Here is a 16,332-nt window from a genome sequence, read left to right as displayed (position 1 = left end):
AGTCTTTTTGAGAACACTTGCAAGAAAAAAAATTAAAGAGAAAAGACATAATGTATATAAATGCCACTTTAAATGTCACTTCTTACTTTTTTGAGCTTTTAACTTTCTTTCCATAATTGTATTTTAACAGCATCTGTAAACATCAACGTATTTTATAAAGTATTGTTTTATTTTAGTTATTAGTTTTTAATTTTTGTTTTCATTTTCACTTTAATGTTGTATTAATTTTGAGGTATTTTTATCATCATCATCATCATCGTCATTTAAATGTCAATCTAGTTTTAAGTTTTATTTTATTACTTTATTTTACATTAAATTAAATATTTAAAAATGTATTTGTTTTAACTTGAAGTAATGATATTTTCTTAGATTTAGTTAACTATAAAACCTCATATATATATATATATGTGTGTGTTTGTGTGTGTGTGTGTGTGTGTGTATATATGTATATGTATATATATGTGTGTATATATATATATATATATATATATATATATATATATAATATAAGACAAGGCTCTTTAATGTAAAGTGTTTTAAATATTTAATTGAATATTAAATATTTATTTCAATTATTTATTTGAAAAATATATATATTTAAATAATACAGTCTCCGGGTGTATCAGGTTCTCTGATCTCAACTCGCATTGAGCTGTTTTATTTTGTGTGAGGCTTTTGCATGGAGACAAGGTTAGAGTGCAGGATGCTACCCCAAGCCGGATATTCCTCCTTGGATTATGAGATGAAACACCTTGATACATAGAGCAATATTAGCACACCATCTGGTGGGTGGCGTCCTTTGCTGTGTGGTCGGGACTCCACTGTTGACTAATATTTCTCCATAGAAAAATATAGAACAGAGGCTTAGAGATGTGAAGGACGTGTGGAAGGTGGAGAGGAGGGATGAATGGAGAGAAAGAGGGGGGCAGAAGAGGTATCGGTGCCTTCAGTCGGAAAGCTCACATCACGTGCAGCAAATAAATTCATCACCCAGTGAGGATGTCTTGTTCTGACACTAATTTTAGGTCCAGAGCAGTGGGTAATGAACATATTCCATGACAAATGGTGAACGCTCGCATCCGCCACATTTGTTGGGCCTATTTGCATTCTCCGGTTTGCCTCCACAACACCTGGTGTCTGGGGTTTGAGAGTGGCGTAAAGGAAACGTCTGAGAATAGAATGGCATTAGACTGTTTCCTTATGACAGTGGAATTGTTCGTTTCGCCTTGTTTTGACTGAGTGCTTTGTTTTAATTTGAGATCTTGGAGACAAGGGCAAATGGTGAGTGGCTGTGTATAACATTTCCAGAAAACCTAAGAATGCTATACAGTTATACTGTATGCCCTTGAGAGCTGTTGTATCTCAGAGGAAGTGTTTCTGGGAAAGCGTTCACCACGGTCTCAGACTTTATGAACTCTGAAACTTTGAATAATTTAATATGCTTGTGTTGTAATTCAAGAACATATTTCTATAAAAGTATACAGGAGACCTTCAGAAATAAATTCTAGTCAAGATCGGATAGGGTTTTTGTTTTTGACACAATTGGCTAACAGAATGGAATGTGATCTAATGACTAGCTTGAGCACCAGTCAAACAAACAATATTCCCAGAAACACATATTTTGTTTGAAACATTTTCATCAGAGAAAGGAACTATTTGTAATATTTCTTAATAAACTGTCAGTTTTCTACTGCACCTACTGTACTTATATCTTAATACTGGACACAATTTTGTTCATATATTTTATACATGTATATTATTTTATAGTATTTTAAAATCAATTTTGATTTATGGATACAATGTTGCAATATAATAAAATGTATAAAGCAGTAAAATTGTGTAAAATATATTCAGTGTTTGTATAATATTTTAAGATGTTAATGATGAAAATGGCCCATCTGGACTTAGAGGAAAAGACTGTAGCTTACATAAATGATTAATGAAAAAGCCTGCAAAGTGTTGGACCTAGGACCTATTTCAACCTATTTTAATAGTGGTATTATTATTATTATTTCCCTACCAATCAATATTGTTCTCCTTCAGGGTGAGTTAACAGAACCTTGTGAAAGTTGTTCCCAATAAAAGAATTCATTCTCGCAGGCAGGTGTTTCTGTCACGTGTTGGCATTTTATCACAGGTGCCATCTTGACAGTCTCCCTCGGCAACACTCTGATAATGGTTATTAACACAAAAACACACAAAAAATCCATATTCCACAACTTGCTGTTTGTCAGTTTGACAGCTCTCCGCATTAACGATGGCATCAGCCCGCAGGATGTAAAGCAATTACTTTGAGACTCTCAATTAATGAGCTTCCTAAAACTGTTGTCATTGTTATTATAGAACCTTATCAGACATTTCCAGGGCTCTTTATTTCACTCTGAAAAAATAAACTATGTGTATTTCCAGTGGATCATTAGCATTCTCAGTCCATCTAAAGACAAACTATTTTGGCAATGCATTTTGTAGTTTCAGTTAAGCATAATTTTCCACCATGTAGAAATGGTCATCGTCAGGTCAAACAGGGAGTACTGTTACTTATTGGATGATGAAATTCATCTCCTTATGTGTACAGTAAAAACTTTTGACAAGATCAACTGCTTAAGAATGCTAAACATGAAAGTTTGCTGAAATTGCCCAAAATGTAATGCATTTAATTTTGTAGAAATTTAGCATTGCATCACATGCTCACCAGTGGATCCTCTTCAGTAAATGGGTGCCGTCAGAATGAGAGTACAGCTGACAGAACAGCTGATAAAAACATCACAATGATACACAAGTTACCCACACAATTCTAGCCCATCAATTAACATCTAGTGAAGTGAAAAGCTGCATGTGTGTAAGAAACAAATTTTTTCATCACTTCTTGTCAAAAAAAAAAAAAAAGACCAGAAAGTCCAATATCTAATGTATCCAGTAAAAAGTCCAACCCCAGTTGTCCTCTTACATCATAATCCACCAACATAGTTGTTTAGAAATGTTTTGGACTATTTTTGCTTGTAAATGGTGCTTGATCTGTGCATATTTCTCTCCTGATTCAGATGAGATGACTTTTTCACTGAAGAAAGCAATATTATAAATATAGGACTCATATTTTAGCCAGTCTGAAGTTAAAACATATTAATGATGGATTTCTTTATTACAAAAACATATCTTTTCAATTTATGGGATGATAATTGATGAACTGGATTTGTGTGGATTGCTTCTGGATTATTGTGATGTTTTTATCAGCTGTTTGGACTCTCATTCTGACGGCACCCATTTTCTACAAAGGAAGCATTGGTGAACAAGTGATGTAATGCTAAAATTTCTCCAAATCTGTTCAGATGCTCATTTAAATGGCAAAATCATGATTTATTATCAAATCATTTGTCAGCCTAGAGCAAAGTGATATTTTGAGTGAAATTTTAGTATTAAACTAATTATAAAGTACGGTATATCTATTTTTTTTCTCAGTATTCCGGTTTTATAGATATGAGGTGTATATAATTATGATTATGCAACACTCAAAGACTTTGAAGATAAATATTTTCACTTGGAGCACCGAAAGTGATCTCTGCTAGATCTTGATGAAACTTTGATGAAACACACATTTTGAAATATATAAGTTAAAATCCATTTTATCTCTCACTAAATCCGTATAAAGTGAAGGACCGGGCATGCGTTGGGGTTTCACATGTGTTTCACTGAGTTTAAACCATCTGCCCCATTAGAGAACCTATCACACAGGCTATGTGTTCCATTTAATTTTCATCTTTTCCCTTATTAAAACAATAAAAATAAAAATTTAATAAATAAAAATTTAAAAAATTACTTTTGTTTGTTGACCTAATTTGCCCAAGAAGCGATTTTGTTTCTCAAGTGAATTCTTGTTTTAAGAACTTTAGATATTTTCACCGGAAAACATGAAAATTACAACAAAATTATTTTTGCAATTCCATATGGTTGGAATGTTGTGGTGTAGAAATTACAATATTAAGCTTTAATAATTATTAGAAACAAGGGCAGTTGTTAGAGCTTGCTATATTTATTACCAATAACTTATTATTGAATTTATTGCCAGCAAAAAAGTACTAATTTTCAATTCCAAAATATATTGATATAATATTAAAATTTGCAAGATGTACACTAGGTTTCTTTTCTGTTTACCAACAACAGAAGTTAAACTGCAATTCTCTGATTCATGATATGTGTAAAGCAATGCTATTTGTACTAAAGCTTTCCTTTCAGTCCTGGCGTGAGATGTCATAGTCTTTGTGGGTTGTTCTGGCAGCCTCCAGTTAAAAGGTCTTATTTTGACAGTTTTTGCCCTCGGCCATCAGCCTGCACAATTTATCTGTCCTTTTTGTTTAGATCAACCCTCTTTTATCTTGTTCCGTGGCATCACATCATGATTTCATTGTTTCATCAACTGATTGCTTATCTCTTTTCTGAAGATGTCTGATTGTTTTTCCCTGTATTTTTCTGAGGTGTCAATGTAGCCAGGATCGAGTAAAGTATCAATTTGCTCATAATATTAATCATATGTGCTTTACAGACTGTATAAGAGGTTGTTGTAAGTGTTAGACCATCCTTATTGTGTAGTACTGACTCCATACATCATCATCCACCCTCTCATAATGCACCTGCGTCTAAACCCAAACATACTTACATCAGTTTCTAAAGCAGCAGCATGCCTTCCTGCCCATCCTGTGACCCGTTTCAGCTCAGGTAATTCGTTTACAAATCAGGTCAGGGAACTCGGATGCAATATCACGCACATTACCAGGTGGTGTGTGTCCATCAGTCAGTAAGTATATGCACTTTGACTGAATACCTTATTAGTGGAGTTGTCCTGTGGTTCATGCACTGAAAAATCAGAAGAGTTAAATGGACCGAGGACTCCCAGGGCCTTATACAATCAAGCAGGCTAAATGAGGCACCCTGTGAGAAAAAAAGAAGAAGAAGGAAAAAAAAGAAGCCTTAACTGAAAAGTGCTGACACAGCTAAAAACACAAAGCTCTCTTTTTCTTTTCAAATTAGTAGAATTATGGTGCCCACTGATGCCAATCTAATTGCAGCTAAATTTGACGGAACTTAATGCATCCTGGTGGAAAATTAAATTTCATGAATTGAAACCATAGAATTGAAGACCAATTAAGGGAGTTGATTGATGAATTGGTGAAGTTTAGCATTATTGGATGTGAAAAAAAATATTATTTAAATGTATATAAATGAGTTTGTTTGTTTATTTATTTATTTATTTCCTCTTATTAAATTTTTTTCAAAAGTCAAAGGGTCCAGTGTTGTTTAAGACCCCATTGACTTTCAACGTACAAAAATTGTTATAATCGATTGTAATAAACAATATTCCAAATATCTATCTATCTATCTTTATTTATTCCACAGAATGACAGAATTTGACCATTTTGATGATTTTCATTTTTGGGTGAACTATCCCTATAAGAAGACTTTTGACCTCTTGTGTTGAGGTCAGCTCGAGCGTTTGAAGTTTTCTGCGAGTTTGACTTCAGTTCAGTTCAGTCGTGAAACTCATTTTCTGAACTTAAGTGTGCACCAAACCTGAGTATGCTTGAAAACTGCTATTAATAATGTTTCATTTGTTGGACTGGTACAAAATCATAATTTCCCAGATGATTTACATGAATAAAAAACATTTTTGACACCTTCTCCCTTTGAGTAGGCAGTGGTAAACAGCTGCTGCTAGTACTCATGTTGGTACATTGATGATGCAACTGTAAACGGTTTGAAAGCCAAATCATATAATATGAAAAGAGACCTGTGGGGGAGGAAGGTGGAATCGAAATTGGGTTTCAGCCAAGCAGTCGAACCAAATGTGAAATGGTTGTTTTGTTGAGGATCTTGTTGTGGTTTTTTGCAGTGTAGTAACTAAAAGTAACTGACTAAAAGTAGCCATGCTGCTAACTTCACTATATTTTTCAGTAGTGTGACAGTAGTTCAGCTGTTTTCAAAACAGTGCCACATGGTACTGTAGACGGTTGTAATGTCATGATCTATTGCTCACAAAGCTTTACTAAACCATTCCCTTTTCTCTCAGATGGATAGTTAAATAATGTGATTCATTCTTGTGTTATATGTTCAGTCTCTTAAATCTAGTATTGCAATGTCTGAATTATTCTAGTGAATCACATCATGATATATTAGAATCATTTTAGTGAATCATTTAACTTTAGTGAATCACTTTGTCCTAAATGTCCTTTCTCACATATGCAGTGTTTAAATATCTGCAGCATTCTGGTGAATCAGTTCATTCTCTCTCAATGTCATAAATGGTACTTTATCTCATTTATATTATTGAAATGTCTGATTCATTATAGTGAATTGGTTTATCCTAAATAGTCCTCTCTCCCATACGTAAAGTTGAAATATCACTGAAATTAAGCTGTATTGTATAGTCGGATTCCTTCTAGTAAATCAGTTTGTTCTAAACTGTCCTTTATATGTACTGTATGTATTGTATGTTATTCAGTTAATCTATTCTTCTCTCTCATATATAGCTTCAAATTTAATTGTAACACTGATATAAAGATGCTGTTACAAGCACCTTAAAGGAATAGTTTATGCAACAATTCAATTTTGATTTATTTTACTCACCCTCCAAATTCCAAATGTTTATGATTTTCTTATATAATTACGCTAACTTGGCTTCTCGTTTTTTAGAAAAGTAATACCATACTTTTCCATTTTCATTGTTTATTGCCAGATCGTTGTTATTTTTCTGCTTTAGTAGCTCAGATTAACCATACAGCACTTTGGTATTAGCTTGATAACGTCTCCCACAAACTTTTGCAGGTGTACTGTAATCTTCAGACAGGCTAGTTTTCCTTCCCGCTGGAATTAAAGATTTCTTCGGGGGCCTGGCAACACTTTGTGACCTTTCAAGTAAACAACTGGAGTGATAGCATTTTCAGTTGTTTCAGCCTTAATCTTAACTGTGTTTCTGGACTCGTGACATTCTCTATATGAGATAAAGTGCTCTCTTAGCTTTTCATTTCAGCCCACTCACCAGCAGTGGGAAGTTCCCATGAGCCTGCTTGTTTGGGCAGAGCCAGAAGCAATGTGATTTCTCTTTCTCTCTCTCTCGCGCTTCTCTCACTCTCTTCCTCTCCCTTTCCGAGAAAAAATCTGCTGTGTGCTGATAACCCAGGATCTACTTCTCTACATGTGTAATCTTCTGTAAATAATACGTGATGTACATTGTGTTCCAAGTACTTCATTTCGAGGAGGATTTTGTCCCTTCTGTTCTGTCACATTGCCAAGGATGCTGTCTATGCTACCTGCCCATAAGCCTCTGCATATTAGACTGCTACACACATTACAATTTAACTTATTTGGCATGGACATACAGTAAGTAATCCTGCGTTATATATCTAATCAAACTCTTCTCTCTAGTTAAATCCTTTTTAAACACGAGCGGCACATCTGATGCATAAAGATGTGTTGGTACATCAAGAGAGTCGTGTAAGACAAGTTATTATTATAATGGTGACAAGAATGACAGATTTGACGGTTATTGAGTCAAACAGCGTAAGGAAGAAGAGTAGCTCTCGTCTCTCGAGAGAGGTCAAAGTCTCATTGGTGCAATTTAACTTCAGCACTCATGTGAAATTGATTTTTGATTGATCTGCTGGAATCCGTACGTCAGACTTGATTTGCATTTCCAAAACCTGGAAATTTTTTATCCTATTTTCAGCCACCTCCATGAACGTGAAGCTAATTGACGCTTGCTTCGCACAACCCTCCTGATTTTCATCATTAATTTGGAAAGGAACATTGATTACATGTCACAACATGCTGACAACTAGCGCGGAAATCAATGAAAATCAAACAAGTTTTTACCCAGTAGGCTTAAAAAGCGAGAATGTCCCATCTAATTCCCTCCCAAAGCTCATTCACTTGCGCAGAGCCGCTAGGATTTGATTTAAGGCTAAGGATGACCGTGCCGGCTCAAGCTGCACATCCAGTGGGACAATAAAATAAAATCAGAGATTATTTTTTCTCTGCTGCTGAAAAATCAGCCTTGACATCCTCATTTCCTGTTGAGTTGACATCAAGACCCTCATTATAAATTGATAAAAATTAATCTACCTTAAAAGAAATCAGCACTTGGCTATGAAGCATTCAAAATAATGAGTTTCTGAAATCAGAGCCTCTCAGAGGCTTATGGGTAATGATAGATAGAGGACTGTCTGCTTCCATCTATACACAAGCTCAGTCATATTTGCTGGATATGTATGGTTAGATCGAAGCCAGTATCTTTGACGGGCACCTAGGTTTATTTCAACGCTCATGCAAAAAACAAAACAAAAAACAAATCGATTATTCTTTTCACCAGCCTTAAACACCAGCTTTGAATCCTCATTACAATTTGTGGGATATTTCCAGAAGGTTTTCACTACTGACAAATGACGTCTGATATCAATTCAAAGGCTAAAAGTTCAAAACAGTAGACTACATTTTACATTTGTACCTCTTTAACGCTGAAGAAATTCTGTTGTTCATCGCCATTCAGATTATGCACCACATTCATAATTAATGCACTGCATTTATCTGTATCAGGTGATTACATGTGACCTTGATGTTAATAGAAATCACTTTCTATTGCGTCTAACTGCTCTCTACGATCTCTTTCAGCTCTGTGTCAAACAACTAAACATTTCACAAGCCAAGAACCGTGGGCTTTCGCATCAGGAGTGTTTAAGGAGAAGCCCCAGATCCGCTGCGGCAACATCACTCTTAATTTCACCCGAACACGTCACGCCGACACATCCGTGAGCTGATGACGTGTACCAGAGATTGAACAATAGAGTGGGTGTCACCGTGAGATCTCCTGATTTGATTTCTGCATGCGAACCGTATGACAGATGAAAGGGAATTGTGAGAGAGAAGGTGCGTAGTATATAATGCAAAAAAACCATGAGGCTTCTGTTTCTCAAGCATTTGGCTCTATCATATTCTCTTTCCATGGTATATTAAATTACATGGAGCTCAAAGTGACTTTGCTTCAGATATTCTGTCAATTCGAAGGAAAATTATAGGAATGGTGGAGTACGAGGAACCACCTTCGCATAATCTCATCATCTGTTGTAATGATTCAAAATCAACTGATGTTATGACATATGCAGATTATCACAAGCATAACTTGCATTTGGATATAATAATATTATTATAATGAAAATAAATAAATATTATTGAATGTTTTGTAATCATGTATGATGATGATGATAGCAATAATTAATAATAATAATAATAATTTAATAATGACATTTATTACTATAATTTAAATATCTATATATTTATATATATATATATATATAATATATATATATATATATATATATATATATATATTATATATATATTGAAATATAAATAAAATGTTTATTTATTGTTTATTTGTTTGTTTATTATTGAAGAGCTGATGCCAATAATAATAATAATAATAATACATGCTATTAAAATAAAATAAATAAAAGTATGATTATTATTGTTGTTATTGGTTTTGTAGTTAAGGAATAATGATAATATCTAAATATCCAGGAAAACTATTATCTCTATGTGTGTAGGTAAATACTTTTTTTTGGCAGATTCTTTCTGTCTAAAGCGACTTTACAAAGCAACAAAACCTGTATTTTACAAATGGTCCCAGGCTGGGATGCATGGGAGCAGGTATATTCTGACAAATGCGATACCTTTTCATCTCTCCGGTGGACTTCTTTTATCATTTTATTTGTATCCGAAGCACTCTGATCTCATTTATTTATTTTTCCCCCCTTAAATCCATTCCACAGCAGGGTTCTGTTGTTCCTCCTTCCGCCCCTCAGGATTACTGTGGATCTAATGACACTTCTAGGTCCTCAATCACTGGCACCACTGAATGGTTTAAACCCTTTTTGGTCTTAGCCTGGGAGTCTGGAGAGCTGAATATGGCTTACAGTGCCGACCCAATTCCTCCAGGGATGATTGCATCACTCACTCCTTTCCAAAGGCCCGGGTCCAATGTTCTCAGGACAGATTTCTTTTGAAATGTTGGCTCTGCCTGTCAGATTCTTTCTCTCTTTTTTGATCCACTTTTTCAGTCATCCCTCCTGTCGTTTTTCTTTTCAGCTATATCCTGAAGTGTGTTTTTACTGGTTAGGTGAATCTCGCAAAACCTGTCAAGGTTATATTTCATCCCAAAATCAGAGAAATTACAAAATAATTTTTGCTTAAATAAGTATATATTTAATGAAACGATTTAAAATGTTATGATTATGATTTTACCGTAAAGCGAATATCTGATAGTATTTCACAATACTATTATATATATATATATATATATATATATAGTATATATATATATATATATGATAAATAGACAGATAGGAATGTGTGTTTGTGTGTGTGTGTGTGTGTGTGTGTGTGTTTGATAATCAATATAATCAAGCAAAACAAATTATATATAATATATATATATATATATATATATATATATATTATATATATTATGATTTTTATTTGTTTATTATTATTTATTTATTTGATTGGGTTTAATTGTGCCCTGGACAATTGCAAGTTATTGTGATATTCCCCCAGTTATTATTTTATGGATTGTGGGATTAATTGTGCCCTGGACATGTTTTTGTGAGATTCCCCCAGTTATTACTCCAGATACATTATTAACATGTAGAATTCCCAGTCCAATTTATGTATTCAATCTTAATGATTTTCATAGATTTTTAGGAAATTAAAACCTGCCTGCCTTATTTTATTGATGTGTTCTCAGATATATGTACACATTCTCCTGAGAATTTTTTCAGAACACAAATTAGCATGGTGAAATGTTATTATGCTATTTGTTTTCTTTGGTTTAGTAATCTAAAACAAAAGAGAAAGAAAGAAAACATTGTTTCAACTGTTGAAGTACCTATGCATAATAAGCAGTTTTTCACTGCACGGCCTAAATCATGCTCAATTACTGACATTATTGTAAATTTGTTTTCACGGGTGGATTTACTACCATTCTGAGCATTCCTTACTTTATAGCATTTTTCTGCTGGATTTGATACAGTGGACAGAGAATGTGACAAGCATGCAAAACATGAAATTTGAGTGTGTAAAGCGCTATAGAAAGAATCTTGCCATCCTTTTAACGAAGGTTTGCAGACATTCAGTGTGATCGGTTTTATGACTCAAGCTCTCTCTCTCTCTCTCTCTCTCTCTCACTCTGTGATTTTTCTCCACAAATCCCTCCTAACGCTCCATAATGCCATAAATCATGAAATCTTCGTCACCATAACCCATTCTTGTAATGTGGCCCTGCCAAAAAAAAAAATGGTCTGTCATTTCTTTGGTTAAATTCAATCCTGTCCACTTGAACATGCATCGACAGGGACCCAATGGGACGGGGACGTCATTCATCACCACAGACTTGCTGCGGAGGCCTATACGTGCGCTTGTGTGTGTGTGCCTACATCGCCCAGATTCCCTCTCTCTCAGACGCAGAGGGGAAGATGATGGGAGCGGGACGTGAGCAGCAAAGCAATCGAGCGTTTAAGCCCCCCGTCAGACGGCCTGAGATTAGGATTTTTTTCTCTTCTCTTTTTCACAGAGGGAAAAAGAACACAAGCATTTGCTGTTTCGCTTTCCTGAGCCCGTTCCTCCCGCTAAACCCCCCATCCTCCCTGCCGAGCTCCAATACTGCCAATTTCAGGGTCACAGTGGGGCAGGACGCTGGATAAAGCGAAGAGGAGGTCAGGTCATACACTTGTAAATCCACCCCTGCCTGTTTGTCTTCCTTTTCCTCATCATTTCAGACACACAACAAGGCCTTAGATTTAGGGGGATGGATGATGAGCCAGTCGCTGTCAGCAGAGGTTTACAGTATCGTATCATCTTTCTCAAAGCAAATTTAAGAAAGGTAGGGATCAGATCATTTAACTTTGGTGCCTATATTTTATTTGCACAAAGATGGAATTGTCTAAGAATGAATTATACTGAATGTGTTATTATATAACCTGATTGTGTGTTCCTGTGGCTCAGTGGTAGAGCTTTGCAAAAGGTCATGGGTTCGATTCCCAGGCAACACACATAATGAAAAAAAAAGAATTGTATAGGCTGAATGCACTGTAAGTTGCTTTGGATAAAAGTGTCTGCTAAATGCATAAAAAAATTAAATGCATAAATACTGGAAAAACTTACAAATAAACATGCCAAAAATTAATGTAGACTTATTCTGAGTAATAAGTTGTGTAGGATGCTGAATATTTTCTCACCCTTAGACCATCCGAGATGTAGACGAGTTTGTTTCTTCATCAGAACTGATTTGGAGAAATGCATTACATCACTTGCTCACCAATAGATCCTCTGCAGTGAATGGGTGCCGTCAGAATGAGAGTCCAAACAGCTGATTAAAGCATCTCAATAATCTACAAGTAATCCACAAAAATCCAGTCCATCAGTTAACATTGAGTGAAGTGAGAAGCTGCATGTTTGTAAGAAACATATCCATCAAGATGTTTTAACTTTAAACCATTGCTTCTGGCCAAAATATGAGTCCATAATTTGTAATAACACTTTCTCCAGTGAAAAAGCATGTTGTCCTCTCACAATAAAATCCACCTACTTAATTGATTAGAACTGTTTTGGACCATTTTGGTTTGTAAATGTTTCTTGAATTTTTCACTGGAGAAAGCACTATTATGGATAGAGGACTCATTTTTTAACCAGAAGCATTGTGATGTTTTTATCAGCTATTGGACACTCATTCTGACGGCACCCATTCACTGTAGAAGATTCAATGCTAAATTTATCTGTTGCAGATCTGTTACAATAAAGAAACAAACTTAGATGGCTTAGATGGGTGAGTAAATTTCATTTTTGGGTGAACTATTCCTTCAATGCATAATCGTCAAAAAGAAAAAAAGACAATTTGATCATCCTTTACATTATCTGTGTCAGTGTTATTTTTGTATTATTTATATAGTATACTAAATAAATAATGTTTGTTAATGTTTTAAATTAGCTTCTATTTTTATATTTTCAGTTTTCATTTTAGTTTTTTTTTTCTGCGTTTGATTTAGACATTTTAGTAGTCTACCACAAACTTAATTCAGTTATTTGCAAAGGCAACATTTCTAACTTTCTTTAAGTTTAAGTTCAACACAATTTTTTTGTTGTTGAAATATTGTGTTCAAAAGAATTTCCCCTTTAGTGTTATATTTGGTTTGAAATTTATACTGTTCGTTAAGTTTTTTTTTTCCTTAGCTGATGGCTGACACATTTGGACAAATGAATTCATATCGTCGTTAAAGATGTTTGTGTTCAATCGATCTCAATAAAACATTTTACCCAATTTGTTTTCATTTCAGGAGATTCTGATAAATTAAGCCTCGGTGAACAATCAGAAATGCAGTTTTTGCGTCTGCTTGCTTTCATTTTTCCTCTATAATGTAGCTGATGTAATGGATGTCACAGTGCACATAATTTATTCAGCTTACTCAAAGGAGAACAAACAAAATGGAAAGCTTTGCCAAAAGAAAAGGAAAAAAAGAATACGAAAAAAAAACAAAGACGATGTAGATATAGATGAAAGCCCTGTTTTCCCCATTCATAATGTCTGTTTAGACATTTTTCAGTTCATAATAATCCTCTAATCAATCATAATTCTCATAATATCCATGTTTTCCCTTTATCAGCTGGAAACTAAAGGCAGCTAATGTAATGGACTTTGATATCTGTTATTTGTCATTGTGCTCCTCACATTTGGACCGTTTCAGTACTAGTAAGCAACTAACTAAAAGTGGACAATACTAACTACATTCTTCAGTTGTTCATTTCAAAATAATGTTGCTATTCCAGTAACAAGCTACTCTCTCTTTTTTTTTAACCAGTGGTGGTGTACCAGGACCAAACACTACATTGCAGTTTGTCATGTTTGTGCAAACACAGTTCTGTGTGTGCAGTACATTTGCACAAGCAAACTTGGTGCTGGTCACCTTTTATTTCTAATTTCAAACTTTCTCTGGGTTTATTATTTGCTTTAGCCTCTCGATGACCTTACCAAATGGTGGTAATAATGTGTAACCACTGGTGCTAATGATAAACAAGGCAAATCCTTGGCATATGAGGTGCTATGAAATGTTAATATTGAACAAGACAAATCCATTTCATCTACCCGAAGAAAAATAATCAGATGGTGGTTTCAAAGGTCAATTATGCTGTTGATTTTCTCGGTTTCAATTTTATGTTTATATTTAGTCAATAGACTCTATATCAATAGCGAACACGGGTTGTCCCTCAATCCGAAGATTGCAAAAACAAGGATAAAATGCCTCCCTGCTTGTCTGTTAGAGTAATATACATCTTATTTCAATGCTTTTCCTCAGCTAGGTGAGGTTTTTCCTCATTGGCAGAAATGGGGTCTCGATGGGGCCACGCAAAACATTTATGGCTCTTTATTAGAATAATATATCTGTTTTTATACACCTATCTATGAATTATTTACAATAGCCAGGACACATGGGGTTCGGGGGACTCGCAAAGTGCCCACAATTCAAAAACAATAAAAAGCAGAGACGACTCCATCTTTGTGGCTACCTTTTGACAAAGTGACTTGAGGCAAAAGATGATTTTATCGATTGAATGGAGGGCACCATTCCTACCTCTGTCAGCGAAGCCTTTTAGGGCTGTTTTTATGGATTGTACTTTAACACCGCCTCATGGTAAATGCTGTCTTTTTCAGCTGAAAGTGTCACATAGTTTGATGAATCTTTCTGGAATGAGGACACTTTGAGTTTGATGGTGCCTCATGGTTTGAGGTGTCTTCTTTAACTGAAAGTGTTAAATGTTTTGATTATTAGTAAGAACTGTAAATAGTTTGTTTCATGGATAGGTTTTTTATTTTCTTACAGTTTTTTTATTGATTCATTTTTTTTATAGTTAAGGGTGGCTTTATCTGAAGAATATATATATATATATATATATATATATATAATATATATATATATATATTATATATATATATATATATATATCAGTCAAAAGTTTATTGTTAATTATAAATTAAAAAATGTTAAAAAATGAAAAAAAAAATAGTTTGAATGAAGCTTCTTATGCTTATTATGATAATCTTTATGCCATCACAATAATAATTGATAATAACTGAACACCAAATCAGCATATTAATCGTGTGACACTGGAATAATGGCTGCTTAAAATTCAGCTTTGCCATCACAGGAATAAATTACATAAATTAGTAAATTACATAAATTCAATTGTTATAATATTTCAGAATATTGCTGTATTTTACTGTATTTTTGATCAAACAAATGCAGAGATGTTTTGCATATGTGTATATTGTGTGTAATGTGCATTGTAGTCACTGTATGTTTTAATTGCATTTTATATGTACTTCTGAATATATTTATTAAATTTAAAGATTTAAATTTTTATTTATAGCATCATATTATTGACCCTGATAGTTTCCTATCTTTATTTTGTCACTAACAAAGTCATTTTATCTTATCTAATATACAGAATAGTATTATATATAACAACTTATATTATTCTGGAAAAATATTATACATGATATTCAGAATACAGAAATTTGTATATTGAAGTATGTTTTAATTGCATTTTAAATGTATTTTTCAATACATTTATAGATCATATATTATAATATATTTTATGTCAGTATAAAAATATGTAAATTAGCTCTTCCTAAAAAATGCTCATTGTATCAAGCCAGTACCTTGCAAACATGTCTGTCCTGGCGTACTCCCGAAAATTGCATGAAGTCGGCCAATCAGATTAGAGCTTCCCAGATGCTTTCCATTTTTGTGAGCATCTTGCTTCAGAGTTCTCGGAGCATGTAGGTCACGTGTGCATTTTTATCTTATGCAAAAGCGAAGGCTTTTTAATCAGACATTTGCTACTCATTCCTAACCAGTTATATTTAATGAGTAGTTTAATTTCAAACTAATAACTCCAATCATTATTTTTCGTTTTTAAGTGACTGGCTACGAAATATTTAAGCTGCACTAGCTATCTATTTATTTTAAAGGCATGCAATAATCTCGACACCTGCATCTCATAATATTGCAAACGCTCAAAGGAGAAAACATTTCAAACACAACACGAGAAATTAATGCTACTACTTTTCTCCCAAAGAAGGCGCTTTGAAGATTTTTAAAGGACTTCTTCCTTCTACGCGACAATTAAATGATAAACATCTTTGCAGTTTAGTTCCTTGTCTGTCCCTAATAAAGATAACTGATGTTTGCAACCCAAAGAGCTAAAACCATTATGCTCGCTCTACTCTGTGGGACCTCT

Source organism: Cyprinus carpio, chromosome A21, assembly GCF_018340385.1.
Source record: "Cyprinus carpio isolate SPL01 chromosome A21, ASM1834038v1, whole genome shotgun sequence".
Taxonomy (NCBI): domain Eukaryota; kingdom Metazoa; phylum Chordata; class Actinopteri; order Cypriniformes; family Cyprinidae; genus Cyprinus; species Cyprinus carpio.
This window is presented reverse-complemented; position numbering follows the sequence as displayed.